The sequence below is a fragment of the Diachasmimorpha longicaudata genome, chromosome 9, assembly GCF_034640455.1.
Source record: "Diachasmimorpha longicaudata isolate KC_UGA_2023 chromosome 9, iyDiaLong2, whole genome shotgun sequence".
Lineage (NCBI taxonomy): Eukaryota > Metazoa > Arthropoda > Insecta > Hymenoptera > Braconidae > Diachasmimorpha > Diachasmimorpha longicaudata.
The window spans coordinates 338,372-355,000 of record NC_087233.1 but is presented as its reverse complement, the minus strand read 5'-3'; positions in this window follow the sequence as shown (position 1 = coordinate 355,000).

Genomic DNA, 16,629 nt, shown 5'->3' with positions numbered 1-16,629 from the left:
CTATTTTTGCATACCAACAAAAATAGCATCAACATTTAAGTCATCTTTAAAAATTAATAATATCGGTTACTTGATAATTTATACATCAGTTATACAGGTTTTATTTTAATTTTGTACATTTAAATATATGAATATATATTTTTTTCAATTAAAAATTCTGTGATGCTATTTTTGCATACCAACAAAAATAGGATCAACGTTCCAAGACATCATTGAAAATTAATAATATCGGTTACTTGATAAATTATAAATTAGTTACATAGAATTTATTTTTATTTTAGGCATTCAATTATATATGAATATATATTTTTTTCAATGAAAAATTCTGTGATGCTATTTTTGCATACCAACAAAAATAGCATCAACGTTCCAAGACATCATTGAAAATTAATAATATCGGTTACTTGATAAAATATAAATTAGTTGTATAGAATTTAGTTTAATTTTATGCATTCAATTATATCTGAATATATATTTTTTTCAATTAAAAATTCTGTGATGCTATTTTTGCATACCAACAAAAATAGCATCAACGTTCCAAGACATCATTGAAAATTAATAATATCGGTTACTTGATAAACTATAAAATAGTTGTATAGAATTTAGTTTAATTTTATGGATTCAATTATATATGAATATATATTTTTTTTAATTAAAAATATCACACGTGAGTGTTTGCATACCAACAAAAATTGGATCAACGGTCCAAGACATCATTGAAAATTAATAATATCGGTTACTTGATAAAATATAAATTAGTTGTATAGAATTTAGTTTAATTTTATGCATTCAATTATATCTGAATATATATTTTTTTCAATTAAAAATTCTGTGATGCTATTTTTGCATACCAACAAAAATAGCATCAACGTTCCAAGACATCATTGAAAATTAATAATATCGGTTACTTGATCAACTATAAAATAGTTGTATAGAATTTAGTTTAATTTTATGGATTCAATTATATATGAATATATATTTTTTCTAATTAAAAATTCTGTGATGCTATTTTTGCATACCAACAAAAATAGGATCAACGTTCCAAGACACCATTGAAAATTAATAATGTCGGTTACTTGATAAAATATAAATTAGTTGTATAGAATTTAGTTTAATTTTATGCATTCAATTATATATGAATATAATTTTTTTCAATTAAAAATTCTGTGATGCTATTTTTGCATACCAACAAAAATAGCATCAACGTTCCAAGACATCATTGAAAATTAATAATATCGGTTACTTGATAAACTATAAAATAGTTGTATGGAATCTAGTTTAATTTTATGCATTCAATTATATATGAATATATATTTTTTTTAATTAAAAATTCTGTGATGCTATTTTTGCATACCAACAAAAATAGGATCAACGTTTCAAGTCATCAATAAAAATTAATAATATCGGGTACTTGGTAAATTATAAATTAGTTATATAGAATTTAGTTTAATTTTATGCATTCAATTATATATGAATATATATTTTTTACAATTAAAAATTCTGTGATGCTATTTTTGCATACCGACAAAAATAGCATCAAGCAAAAATATCACTTATTTTTCCAATTTTCGACTTGTAGAACGATCAAGTATACTATTCTTTGGATTCTAAGATTTTTTTCAAGTGATTATTTTCAAAGTTGGGAAAAATGAAAAATTATTCTAAGTCCCCATTCGTAGTTCTTTTTGATTCGTATTGCTTCGGCGCAAAGTAGGTAGGGACACTTATGGATTTCTCAATTTTTGGATAGGGACAGCCGGATAGCCGTCATTCAGCATAAAAGCTATTGTTATATGCATAGTTTGATGTGAGGAATGGGAATTGATTGAAATTTTCACCCGCCAATTGCCGGCTGGCCTGATTTTAAGGTTTGAGAATCTTGACAACGATTTTGCATACCGACAAAAATAGCATCAAGCAAAAATATCACTTATTTTTCCAATTTTCGACTTGTAGAACGATCAAGTATACTATTCTTTGGATTCTAAGATTTTTTTCAAGTGATTATTTTCAAAGTTGGGAAAAATGAAAAATTATTCTAAGTCCCCATTCGTAGTTCTTTTTGATTCGTATTGCTTCGGCGCAAAGTAGGTAGGGACACTTATGGATTTCTCAAATTTTGGATAGGGACAGCCGGATAGCCGTCATTCAGCATAAAAGCTATTGTTATATGCATAGTTTGATGTGAGGAATGGGAATTGATTGAAATTTTCACCCGCCAATTGCCGGCTGGCCTGATTTTAAGGTTTGAGAATCTTGACAACGATTTTGCATACCGACAAAAATAGCATCAAGCAAAAATATCACTTATTTTTCCAATTTTCGACTTGTAGAACGATCAAGTATACTATTCTTTGGATTCTAAGATTTTTTTCAAGTGATTATTTTCAAAGTTGGGAAAAATGAAAAATTATTCTAAGTCCCCATTCGTAGTTCTTTTTGATTCGTATTGCTTCGGCGCAAAGTAGGTAGGGACACTTATGGATTTCTCAATTTTTGGATAGGGACAGCCGGATAGCCGTCATTCAGCATAAAAGCTATTGTTATATGCATAGTTTGATGTGAGGAATGGGAATTGATTGAAATTTTCACCCGCCAATTGCCGGCTGGCCTGATTTTAAGGTTTGAGAATCTTGACAACGATTTTGCATACCGACAAAAATAGCATCAAGCAAAAATATCACTTATTTTTCCAATTTTCGACTTGTAGAACGATCAAGTATATTATTCTTTGGATTCTAAGATTTTTTTCAAGTGATTATTTTCAAAGTTGGGAAAAATGAAAAATTATTCTAAGTCCCCATTCGTAGTTCTTTTTGATTCGTATTGCTTCGGCGCAAAGTAGGTAGGGACACTTATGGATTTCTCAATTTTTGGATAGGGACAGCCGGATAGCCGTTATTCAGCATAAAAGCTATTGTTATATGCATAGTTTGATGTGAGGAATGGGAATTGATTGAAATTTTCACCCGCCAATTGCCGGCTGGCCTGATTTTAAGGTTTGAGAATCTTGACAACGATTTTGCATACCGACAAAAATAGCATCAAGCAAAAATATCACTTATTTTTCCAATTTGCGACTTGTAGAACGATCAAGTATACTATTCTTTGGATTCTAAGATTTTTTTCAAGTGATTATTTTCAAAGTTGAGAAAAATGAAAAATTATTCTAAGTCCCCATTCGTAGTTCTTTTTGATTCGTATTGCTTCGGCGCAAAGTAGGTAGGGACACTTATGGATTTCTCAATTTTTGGATAGGGACAGCCGGATAGCCGTCATTCAGCATAAAAGCTATTGTTATATGCATAGTTTGATGTGAGGAATGGGAATTGATTGAAATTTTCACCCGCCAATTGCCGGCTGGCCTGATTTTAAGGTTTGAGAATCTTGACAACGATTTTGCATACCGACAAAAATAGCATCAAGCAAAAATATCACTTATTTTTCCAATTTGCGACTTGTAGAACGATCAAGTATACTATTCTTTGGATTCTAAGATTTTTTTCAAGTGATTATTTTCAAAGTTGAGAAAAATGAAAAATTATTCTAAGTCCCCATTCGTAGTTCTTTTTGATTCGTATTGCTTCGGCGCAAAGTAGGTAGGGACACTTATGGATTTCTCAATTTTTGGATAGGGACAGCCGGATAGCCGTCATTCAGCATAAAAGCTATTGTTATATGCATAGTTTGATGTGAGGAATGGGAATTGATTGAAATTTTCACCCGCCAATTGCCGGCTGGCCTGATTTTAAGGTTTGAGAATCTTGACAACGATTTTGCATACCGACAAAAATAGCATCAAGCAAAAATATCACTTATTTTTCCAATTTTCGACTTGTAGGACGATCAAGTATACTATTCTTTGGATTCTAAGATTTTTTTCAAGTGATTATTTTCAAAGTTGGGAAAAATGAAAAATTATTCTAAGTCCCCATTCGTAGTTCTTTTTGATTCGTATTGCTTCGGCGCAAAGTAGGTAGGGACACTTATGGATTTCTCAATTTTTGGATAGGGACAGCCGGATAGCCGTCATTCAGCATAAAAGCTATTGTTATATGCATAGTTTGATGTGAGGAATGGGAATTGATTGAAATTTTCACCCGCCAATTGCCGGCTGGCCTGATTTTAAGGTTTGAGAATCTTGACAACGATTTTGCATACCGACAAAAATAGCATCAAGCAAAAATATCACTTATTTTTCCAATTTTCGACTTGTAGAACGATCAAGTATACTATTCTTTGGATTCTCAGATTTTTTTCAAGTGATTATTTTCAAAGTTGGGAAAAATGAAAAATTATTCTAAGTCCCCATTCGTAGTTCTTTTTGATTCGTATTGCTTCGGCGCAAAGTAGGTAGGGACACTTATGGATTTCTCAATTTTTGGATAGGGACAGCCGGATAGCCGTCATTCAGCATAAAAGCTATTGTTATATGCATAGTTTGATGTGAGGAATGGGAATTGATTGAAATTTTCACCCGCCAATTGCCGGCTGGCCTGATTTTAAGGTTTGAGAATCTTGACAACGATTTTGCATACCGACAAAAATAGCATCAAGCAAAAATATCACTTATTTTTCCAATTTGCGACTTGTAGAACGATCAAGTATACTATTCTTTGGATTCTAAGATTTTTTTCAAGTGATTATTTTCAAAGTTGGGAAAAATGAAAAATTATTCTAAGTCCCCATTCGTAGTTCTTTTTGATTCGTATTGCTTCGGCGCAAAGTAGGTAGGGACACTTATGGATTTCTCAAATTTTGGATAGGGACAGCCGGATAGCCGTCATTCAGCATAAAAGCTATTGTTATATGCATAGTTTGATGTGAGGAATGGGAATTGATTGAAATTTTCACCCGCCAATTGCCGGCTGGCCTGATTTTAAGGTTTGAGAATCTTGACAACGATTTTGCATACCGACAAAAATAGCATCAAGCAAAAATATCACTTATTTTTCCAATTTTCGACTTGTAGGACGATCAAGTATACTATTCTTTGGATTCTAAGATTTTTTTCAAGTGATTATTTTCAAAGTTGGGAAAAATGAAAAATTATTCTAAGTCCCCATTCGTAGTTCTTTTTGATTCGTATTGCTTCGGCGCAAAGTAGGTAGGGACACTTATGGATTTCTCAATTTTTGGATAGGGACAGCCGGATAGCCGTCATTCAGCATAAAAGCTATTGTTATATGCATAGTTTGATGTGAGGAATGGGAATTGATTGAAATTTTCACCCGCCAATTGCCGGCTGGCCTGATTTTAAGGTTTGAGAATCTTGACAACGATTTTGCATACCGACAAAAATAGCATCAAGCAAAAATATCACTTATTTTTCCAATTTTCGACTTGTAGGACGATCAAGTATACTATTCTTTGGATTCTAAGATTTTTTTCAAGTGATTATTTTCAAAGTTGGGAAAAATGAAAAATTATTCTAAGTCCCCATTCGTAGTTCTTTTTGATTCGTATTGCTTCGGCGCAAAGTAGGTAGGGACACTTATGGATTTCTCAATTTTTGGATAGGGACAGCCGGATAGCCGTCATTCAGCATAAAAGCTATTGTTATATGCATAGTTTGATGTGAGGAATGGGAATTGATTGAAATTTTCACCCGCCAATTGCCGGCTGGCCTGATTTTAAGGTTTGAGAATCTTGACAACGATTTTGCATACCGACAAAAATAGCATCAAGCAAAAATATCACTTATTTTTCCAATTTTCGACTTGTAGAACGATCAAGTATACTATTCTTTGGATTCTCAGATTTTTTTCAAGTGATTATTTTCAAAGTTGGGAAAAATGAAAAATTATTCTAAGTCCCCATTCGTAGTTCTTTTTGATTCGTATTGCTTCGGCGCAAAGTAGGTAGGGACACTTATGGATTTCTCAATTTTTGGATAGGGACAGCCGGATAGCCGTCATTCAGCATAAAAGCTATTGTTATATGCATAGTTTGATGTGAGGAATGGGAATTGATTGAAATTTTCACCCGCCAATTGCCGGCTGGCCTGATTTTAAGGTTTGAGAATCTTGACAACGATTTTGCATACCGACAAAAATAGCATCAAGCAAAAATATCACTTATTTTTCCAATTTTCGACTTGTAGAACGATCAAGTATACTATTCTTTGGATTCTAAGATTTTTTTCAAGTGATTATTTTCAAAGTTGGGAAAAATGAAAAATTATTCTAAGTCCCCATTCGTAGTTCTTTTTGATTCGTATTGCTTCGGCGCAAAGTAGGTAGGGACACTTATGGATTTCTCAATTTTTGGATAGGGACAGCCGGATAGCCGTTATTCAGCATAAAAGCTATTGTTATATGCATAGTTTGATGTGAGGAATGGGAATTGATTGAAATTTTCACCCGCCAATTGCCGGCTGGCCTGATTTTAAGGTTTGAGAATCTTGACAACGATTTTGCATACCGACAAAAATAGCATCAAGCAAAAATATCACTTATTTTTCCAATTTGCGACTTGTAGAACGATCAAGTATACTATTCTTTGGATTCTAAGATTTTTTTCAAGTGATTATTTTCAAAGTTGAGAAAAATGAAAAATTATTCTAAGTCCCCATTCGTAGTTCTTTTTGATTCGTATTGCTTCGGCGCAAAGTAGGTAGGGACACTTATGGATTTCTCAATTTTTGGATAGGGACAGCCGGATAGCCGTCATTCAGCATAAAAGCTATTGTTATATGCATAGTTTGATGTGAGGAATGGGAATTGATTGAAATTTTCACCCGCCAATTGCCGGCTGGCCTGATTTTAAGGTTTGAGAATCTTGACAACGATTTTGCATACCGACAAAAATAGCATCAAGCAAAAATATCACTTATTTTTCCAATTTGCGACTTGTAGAACGATCAAGTATACTATTCTTTGGATTCTAAGATTTTTTTCAAGTGATTATTTTCAAAGTTGAGAAAAATGAAAAATTATTCTAAGTCCCCATTCGTAGTTCTTTTTGATTCGTATTGCTTCGGCGCAAAGTAGGTAGGGACACTTATGGATTTCTCAATTTTTGGATAGGGACAGCCGGATAGCCGTCATTCAGCATAAAAGCTATTGTTATATGCATAGTTTGATGTGAGGAATGGGAATTGATTGAAATTTTCACCCGCCAATTGCCGGCTGGCCTGATTTTAAGGTTTGAGAATCTTGACAACGATTTTGCATACCGACAAAAATAGCATCAAGCAAAAATATCACTTATTTTTCCAATTTTCGACTTGTAGGACGATCAAGTATACTATTCTTTGGATTCTAAGATTTTTTTCAAGTGATTATTTTCAAAGTTGGGAAAAATGAAAAATTATTCTAAGTCCCCATTCGTAGTTCTTTTTGATTCGTATTGCTTCGGCGCAAAGTAGGTAGGGACACTTATGGATTTCTCAATTTTTGGATAGGGACAGCCGGATAGCCGTCATTCAGCATAAAAGCTATTGTTATATGCATAGTTTGATGTGAGGAATGGGAATTGATTGAAATTTTCACCCGCCAATTGCCGGCTGGCCTGATTTTAAGGTTTGAGAATCTTGACAACGATTTTGCATACCGACAAAAATAGCATCAAGCAAAAATATCACTTATTTTTCCAATTTTCGACTTGTAGGACGATCAAGTATACTATTCTTTGGATTCTAAGATTTTTTTCAAGTGATTATTTTCAAAGTTGGGAAAAATGAAAAATTATTCTAAGTCCCCATTCGTAGTTCTTTTTGATTCGTATTGCTTCGGCGCAAAGTAGGTAGGGACACTTATGGATTTCTCAATTTTTGGATAGGGACAGCCGGATAGCCGTCATTCAGCATAAAAGCTATTGTTATATGCATAGTTTGATGTGAGGAATGGGAATTGATTGAAATTTTCACCCGCCAATTGCCGGCTGGCCTGATTTTAAGGTTTGAGAATCTTGACAACGATTTTGCATACCGACAAAAATAGCATCAAGCAAAAATATCACTTATTTTTCCAATTTTCGACTTGTAGGACGATCAAGTATACTATTCTTTGGATTCTAAGATTTTTTTCAAGTGATTATTTTCAAAGTTGGGAAAAATGAAAAATTATTCTAAGTCCCCATTCGTAGTTCTTTTTGATTCGTATTGCTTCGGCGCAAAGTAGGTAGGGACACTTATGGATTTCTCAATTTTTGGATAGGGACACTCAATGCGGTATTATGAAAACAACCTTGCCAGGTTATGGTTTTCGGAAACCTCGCATGGCCTATTAATCTACTCTACTTTTTATAATAACAAACACTTAGGCCATTACCCACTGCCAAGGGGGGGGTTGGAAAAATCCATACTGTCGGCCGGTTCAGATGGCCGAAGGACACTTTGCAACCATGACGGCGCCAGGTCACAAGTGACTGACGCAGGCATGGCTCCCGCGGGGAACCTCGGGGCGGTGGTCCTTGGTGTCAGCCTGACACCCAGAATGTGAAAAGTGGATAAGGGTATTTGGGGTTAAAAGAAATAGAATAGAAGAAGAGGAAGAAAAGAGAAGAGGTGACTCTAATACTCATTCATATCTCCAACCGGGACAGGGTTACCCGGAGAAGGTTACCGGGTTCCTATCCCACGACTCTCGTCTCCGACAACGAGAGCTGGTTGGTCTCATTCATTCATTCACTCATCGTCGCCGCGATTTCTAATTTCCGCGTACTCTTCCACGCATTTTAGCCACATGCATTCCTTGCAAAAATCCGCGAACACGGCGAATGACTCCCTGGACGACACTAGCGCTTGTGCCGCCTGGGGCCATGGGCGATTCCCGATTATTCCCGCGATGCACTCTCGCTGTGGTGCATATATCGGACAGTCCATGATGAAGTGCTGGACTGTGTCTTCAGCCTGGTCGCACTCGCAGTTGCGTGACTGGGCAAGGCACCGGTCATGAAGATAAGACCGGAATTGCCCATGCCCTGTCAGGACCTGCGAAACCCAGTGGTCGCACTCGACCCACTTAGCGTCCAGGCGCGCCGCAGTATCGGGGAAGAACGCGAAGGTGTTCCTCCCGGTTGAAGCCCCCTCAAACCTATCCCTCCAGAGATTCCGGATCTCTGCCTTTATATCTTCGACGGCCTCGATCGGGCGGCCGTTGTCATCAACGCGCGGATTCGCGGGGTCTATTTCTACATCACCTATTCTGACCGCAATGCCTTTCTTGGCTTGGTAGCGCGCTGCTCTTTCCCTCAATAATAGGTCCACAGGAAGCACCCCCGCCGCTGCGCAGAGTGCTTCGTGTGAAGCCGTCCTATACGCGCCAGTCACCGTCAGCAGCGCGCTCCTCTGCGCGGTACGGAGTTTCTTCCAGTCGTACGGTGTGCAACGGTCCACCCACCCTTGGGCTGCATACGACGCGACAGCCTGAAAAACGCCCTGAAAAACGACTTTAACCGATCGGTATCGGAGCCCCCAATGCTTGTGCATTAGGGCCGATAGCCGAGTGAAAAGGACTCTAGCCTTTTCCTGTATGTATTTTGTATGGGTCCGGACCCGCATGTTTCTATTAAAATGTACCCCGAGGTACCTCACGCTCTCCTTGAATCTAATTTTCTCCCCGTCGAGCCTAATCTCGGGTGGGCGGATATCCAACACCGGTTTCACGCGTCGGCGTGTCCTTCGCGCCCGATCCCACCTGTACGGCACCAGCGGCGCTCTCTTCTGCGAGTTGCATGACAGGACAATTGCCTCTGTCTTGCTCCTCGACAGTTCGAGCTTCGCTGACGCGCACCACGACGCGATGTGTTCGGCGACGGCTCGGCCTATCCTCTCTATTTCCTTACGCGAGTCGGCCGATACGACCGCGATAAGGTCGTCCGCGTAGGCGACTTCGATATCACCAAAATTCTGCTCGATGCTCTTGAGGAGGGCATCGAACATGAGATTCCAGCAAGCGGGGCCCAGGACTGATCCTTGTGGACAGCCCCGGGTGGCCGGCTTGGAAACCTCTTGGTCGCTCCAGGCGATCTTGACGGTCCGATTGTCAAAGTAGCTCCGGAGCACTTCAAAGACATTCTTCGGACAGTCTCGATCCGCCAAAGACTGGAGGACTAGGGGCCACCACACGTTGTCAAAGGCTCCTGAAATATCGAAAAGGAGTCCAATGACGTACCTCTTGTCGTTACCGCGTTCGACTAATTCACGCAACTCTACTATCGCGTCTTCCGTGGAGCGTCCAGGCAGAAAGCCATATTGACGTCCTGATATTTTGTCCTCAGTAAGGACTTTCGCCATAAGGATCCCGTGCAGGACCTTTTCGAAAAATTTCCCGACAACCGACAAGAGGCAAATGGGACGGTAGGATTTGGGGTCGGACACATCCTTGTGAACTCCTTTGAGGAGAGCACGAAGTGTGCCGACTTTCCAAACGGTGGGGAAAACGCCGTGCTTAAGGCAGGCGTTGAAGAGTCGCGTGAAGATGTGAGGCATCCTCATGACCGCGACTTTTAGGACCCTAACTTCAACTAGATCGCATCCTGGGGCTTTGTCGTTCTTAAGGGTCTTTACGAGACCCTTAAGTTGGTCGTCCGTCAAGTCTCGTGCGTCCTCTGTCTGGACCGTTAAGTTCCTCGCGCGTTCACGGATGTCAGTCTGTTCGGGTGTGTCTTCGTTGGGGTCATCGTCAGGTACGTGTGTGTCCAACAGTACCTCAGCAGTTTCACGCATTGTAAGTGTCGTGCCATTCGCGGTTCTAAGTGTGCTGAGTACCGTGCCTACACGTAATTTATCAGCCGCGTATTTATAATGGAAGCCCCAGGGATTCGCATTACTTTCGGTCGTTATGTAACCGCGCCAGCTATTTTCTTTAGTTGTCCTAAGTAGCCTGGTATACGATCGCAGGACTACACGATACCTACTCTGTTTAATTTTTCGCGCGTCAGGGTTAGTCTCCCTTCGGTAGCCGTTTCGGAGACGACTGACCAGTTTGCGTTTGCTGGTCAGCTCCTCGGTCCACCACGGATTCGCGCGACGGTAATGTCTGCGGCGCGGCATCGAATCTTGGCAGGCTTTGGTGAGTACGTCACCCAGTACTTCTGCCATTCTCTCAACATCCGCTGTAGAATCCAGCGGATGGTCCACGAGTTTCTCACGGGCCTCCTCATCGAGGGTCGCCTCGAACTTTTCCCAGTCGGCCCGACGAACGTTGAACCGCATGGTAGAGCCCTCGCCGACTCCCGAGTTATTGACGCGCTGTGAGGAACTGCGGATTGCTAAACGAAAGAAAACCGACGTGTGGTCACCGGTGGACCACTCGTCCTCCAACCTCCATGCACGTATGAATTTATACATGCCAGGGGTGGCCAGTGTGACGTCGATGAACGACGTACCTGCGGCACTCCTGAAGGTTGGGCCCTGCCTAGCATCATTCGCGACGCGGAGACCGAAAGACTCTATGAGCTCACCCAGGAGGACACCACGGTCAGTGGTCCTGGGGCTCCAAAGGGAGTGTTGGGCGTTCGAATCGGCCGCCACCAGAACGCGGCGACCCCTGAGACAGCTGAGAACCTTTTCAAGCTGCCTCAGGTGGATTTCTATGTCGTCCGAGTATTGAAAATAACTGGAGACGACGAAGAAGGATCCACCGGGGACGCGGGCTTCAGCACAAACGCAATGTGCATTACTTAATTGGGACACGTAAGCAATCTCCACGATGGAGTTGCACGCAACGACGGCCGCCCACGGTCGCTCCGTTGAGCTCGCGGCAATACGCATTCCGACTCCTAGGCCGCGGATGGCCCAGGTGTTCGCCTCACGAATGGCATACGGCTCTTGGAGCAACAATATGTCCAGACGCTCTTTGCGAATTAACTGGAAGACCTCCCCGGTTACTGCAATTGAGCGGGACATGTTCAATTGCAGTATTCTAACGTCGCGTTGCGCGCCCGGTCCCTCGATCGCAGGGGTCCGGGGAGGATGACCTATTGGAACGGGGGGTACCGGTGAGCCTCCGGTCGCGACGCGATGACTATCGATCCTACTTAGACTAACTTGGCACTCGCGAACCCTACCTAATAAATGAGTGGACTCACCGGTTGATGATCTTGAAGATCCCGGCGTTGGCTGGCTCGGATGCGCAGTCACTCCTTCGTCCTCTGCGACGTCCTCGTGGACAGCACGAAGGCTGGAACCTTTCCCTCGTCGGGAGGGCAGTACCCCGGCGCACGGCGGGCGACTACGAACCCTTGAGGGCACCACCCTCCTTGGGTCCCTCGATGTAGTCGCTGCTGGTGTTGTTCCTCTGGCATGCTGGGAAGCGATGCGCAGACTTCGCCGCACGACGGACGCATCATTGTGCCCCCCCGGAGATCCGATTGGGGGCAGCTTAGACTCCGGAATTGTTTTCAATAGATGCTCTGCCATGGTTAGAAGTGGACGAGACGGTCGCCGGCCGTGCCGAAAGGCAATAGCTGAAAGGCTGAAAAGTAAAAGAAAAAGAATGAATAAGAGGATTAAGGGTTAGATGGGGCGGTTCCCCGCGGCACCGAGCTGGGTAGCTCGGGACGCTGAGCACCGTCCCTGGGAGGGGGCCTTCCGGTTCCCGCCGAGCTGGGGAGCTCGGATCGGGGCCCGGTGGAGGCGCTGAAGGAGTGCTCCGCCTCGACTCCCCTCGAAAGAGGAGCAGAGAGGGAGCAGACCCACAGAAAGGGGGAACCCACCCATCCCACCCGACGACCCACCCCGCGAACCGTCCCTTTCCCGAGGGATACCCACCCACTCCCCCTGAGACCCAGCCCCACGTGTGGCGTCGCGTTTTCGCCGGCCTCCACCGTTGCGGGAGGTTCCAACTACTAGCGCGTGGCTGGAACTAGTTGCGAGAACCGCAATGTCCGTGCCCTTCGCACTGCGAAGCAGCCAGTCCCCCCTCCCCCGCACCACCTCGCGAACCGTCCCTTTTCCGAGGGATACCCACCCACTCCCCCTGGCCCAACCCCCACGTGTGGCGTCGCGTTTTCGCCGGCCTCCACCGTTGCGGGAGGTTCCGACTACTAACGCGTGGCTGGAACCACTTGCGAGAACCGCAGTGTCCATGCCCTTCGCACTGCGAAGCAGCCTGTCCCCCCGAACCCCCACCCACGCGTGGAATTACCCGTCCACCAACCGATTCCGCCCTCCACCCCGTGGGACCACCCCTCCACCAGCCGATTTCGCCCTCGCGCGCGTCTCCCTAAGTCCGGCCCACCCACCGTGACCAAATCCGCGACCCTCCCCCTCCGAACCCCCCAGTAAGTAGGTCTCGCGCCCCTCCACCCGTCGATTTCGCCCTTCACCACGTGGACCCACCCCTCCACCACGTGGAACCACCCCTCCACCGGGCGATTTCACCCTCCCTCGCGACCCAATTCGCGACCCCCACCCTCCGAAACCCCCCATGGGTACAGGGACTCACCCTGCACCCGCAACCCCCCTAGGTGTAATTATTGAGACCCCCCAAAAGGGGGATCCCAATCCTTACACCAAGTTCGACTCAGGGACCGCGGGGTCGTCACACCCCGTGTGTAAGGGCGGTTTTATCCGCCATTACACCCCCTGCGGGATTTTGGATAGGGACAGCCGGATAGCCGTCATTCAGCATAAAAGCTATTGTTATAGGCATAGTTTGATGTGAGGAATGGGAATTGATTGAAATTTTCACCCGCCAATTGCCGGCTGGCCTGATTTTAAGGTTTGAGAATCTTGACAACGATTTTGCATACCGACAAAAATAGCATCAAGCAAAAATATCACTTATTTTTCCAATTTTCGACTTGTAGAACGATCAAGTATACTATTCTTTGGATTCTAAGATTTTTTTCAAGTGATTATTTTCAAAGTTGGGAAAAATGAAAAATTATTCTAAGTCCCCATTCGTAGTTCTTTTTGATTCGTATTGCTTCGGCGCAAAGTAGGTAGGGACACTTATGGATTTCTCAATTTTTGGATAGGGACAGCCGGATAGCCGTCATTCAGCATAAAAGCTATTGTTATATGCATAGTTTGATGTGAGGAATGGGAATTGATTGAAATTTTCACCCGCCAATTGCCGGCTGGCCTGATTTTAAGGTTTGAGAATCTTGACAACGATTTTGCATACCGACAAAAATAGCATCAAGCAAAAATATCACTTATTTTTCCAATTTGCGACTTGTAGAACGATCAAGTATACTATTCTTTGGATTCTAAGATTTTTTTCAAGTGATTATTTTCAAAGTTGGGAAAAATGAAAAATTATTCTAAGTCCCCATTCGTAGTTCTTTTTGATTCGTATTGCTTCGGCGCAAAGTAGGTAGGGACACTTATGGATTTCTCAATTTTTGGATAGGGACAGCCGGATAGCCGTCATTCAGCATAAAAGCTATTGTTATATGCATAGTTTGATGTGAGGAATGGGAATTGATTGAAATTTTCACCCGCCAATTGCCGGCTGGCCTGATTTTAAGGTTTGAGAATCTTGACAACGATTTTGCATACCGACAAAAATAGCATCAAGCAAAAATATCACTTATTTTTCCAATTTGCGACTTGTAGAACGATCAAGTATACTATTCTTTGGATTCTAAGATTTTTTTCAAGTGATTATTTTCAAAGTTGGGAAAAATGAAAAATTATTCTAAGTCCCCATTCGTAGTTCTTTTTGATTCGTATTGCTTCGGCGCAAAGTAGGTAGGGACACTTATGGATTTCTCAATTTTTGGATAGGGACAGCCGGATAGCCGTCATTCAGCATAAAAGCTATTGTTATATGCATAGTTTGATGTGAGGAATGGGAATTGATTGAAATTTTCACCCGCCAATTGCCGGCTGGCCTGATTTTAAGGTTTGAGAATCTTGACAACGATTTTGCATACCGACAAAAATAGCATCAAGCAAAAATATCACTTATTTTTCCAATTTTCGACTTGTAGAACGATCAAGTATACTATTCTTTGGATTCTATGATTTTTTTCAAGTGATTATTTTCAAAGTTGGGAAAAATGAAAAATTATTCTAAGTCCCCATTCGTAGTTCTTTTTGATTCGTATTGCTTCGGCGCAAAGTAGGTAGGGACACTTATGGATTTCTCAATTTTTGGATAGGGACAGCCGGATAGCCGTCATTCAGCATAAAAGCTATTGTTATATGCATAGTTTGATGTGAGGAATGGGAATTGATTGAAATTTTCACCCGCCAATTGCCGGCTGGCCTGATTTTAAGGTTTGAGAATCTTGACAACGATTTTGCATACCGACAAAAATAGCATCAAGCAAAAATATCACTTATTTTTCCAATTTTCGACTTGTAGAACGATCAAGTATACTATTCTTTGGATTCTAAGATTTTTTTCAAGTGATTATTTTCAAAGTTGGGAAAAATGAAAAATTATTCTAAGTCCCCATTCGTAGTTCTTTTTGATTCGTATTGCTTCGGCGCAAAGTAGGTAGGGACACTTATGGCTTTCTCAATTTTTGGATAGGGACACTCAATGCGGTATTATGAAAACAACCTTGCCAGGTTATGGTTTTCGGAAACCTCGCATGGCCTATTAATCTACTCTACTTACATAATAACAAACACTTAGGCCATTACCCACTGCCTAGGGGGGGTTTGGAAAAATCCATACTGTCAGCCGGTTCAGATGGCCGAAGGACACTTTGCAACCATGACGGCGCCAGGTCACAAGTGACTGACGCAGGCATGGCTCCCGCGGGGAACCTCGGGGCGGTGGTCCTTGGTGTCAGCCTGACACCCAGAATGTGAAAAGTGGATAGGGGTATTTGGGGTTAAAAGAAATAGAATAGAAGAATAGGAGGAAAAGAGAAGAGGTGACTCTAATACTCATTCAAATCTCCAACCGGGACAGGGTTACCCGGAGAAGGTTACCGGGTTCCTATCCCACGACTCTCATCTCCGACAACGAGAGCTGGTTGGTCCCATTCATTCATTCACTCATCGTCGCCGCGATTTCTAATTTCCGCGTACTCTTCCACGCATTTTAGCCACATGCATTCCTTGCAAAAATCCGCGAACACGGCGAATGACTCCCTGGACGACACTAGCGCTTGTGCCGCCTGGGGCCAGGGGCGATTCCCGATTATTCCCGCGATGCACTCTCGCTGTGGTGCATATATCGGACAGTCCATAATGAAGTGCTGGACTGTGTCTTCAGCCTGGTCGCACTCGCAGTTGCGTGACTGGGCAAGGCACCGGTCATGAAGATAAGACCGGAATTGCCCATGCCCTGTCAGGACCTGCGAGACCCAGTGGTCGCACTCGACCCACTTAGCGTCCAGGCGCGCCGCAGTATCGGGGAAGAACGCAAAGGTGTTCCTCCCGGTTGAAGCCCGCTCAAACCTATCCCTCCAGAGATTCCGGATCTCTGCCTTTATATCCTCGACGGCCTCGATCGGGCGGCCGTTGTCATCAACGCGCGGATTCGCGGGGTCTATTTCTACATCGCCTATTCTGACCGCAATGCCTTTCTTGGCTTGGTAGCGCGCTGCTCTTTCCCTCAATAATAGGTCCACAGGAAGCACCCCCGCCGCTGCGCAGAGTGCTTCGTGTGAAGCCGTCCTATACGCGCCAGTCACCGTCAGCAGCGCGCTCCTCTGCGCGGTACGGAGTTTCTTCCAGTCGTACGGTGTGCAACGGTCCACCCACCCGTGGGC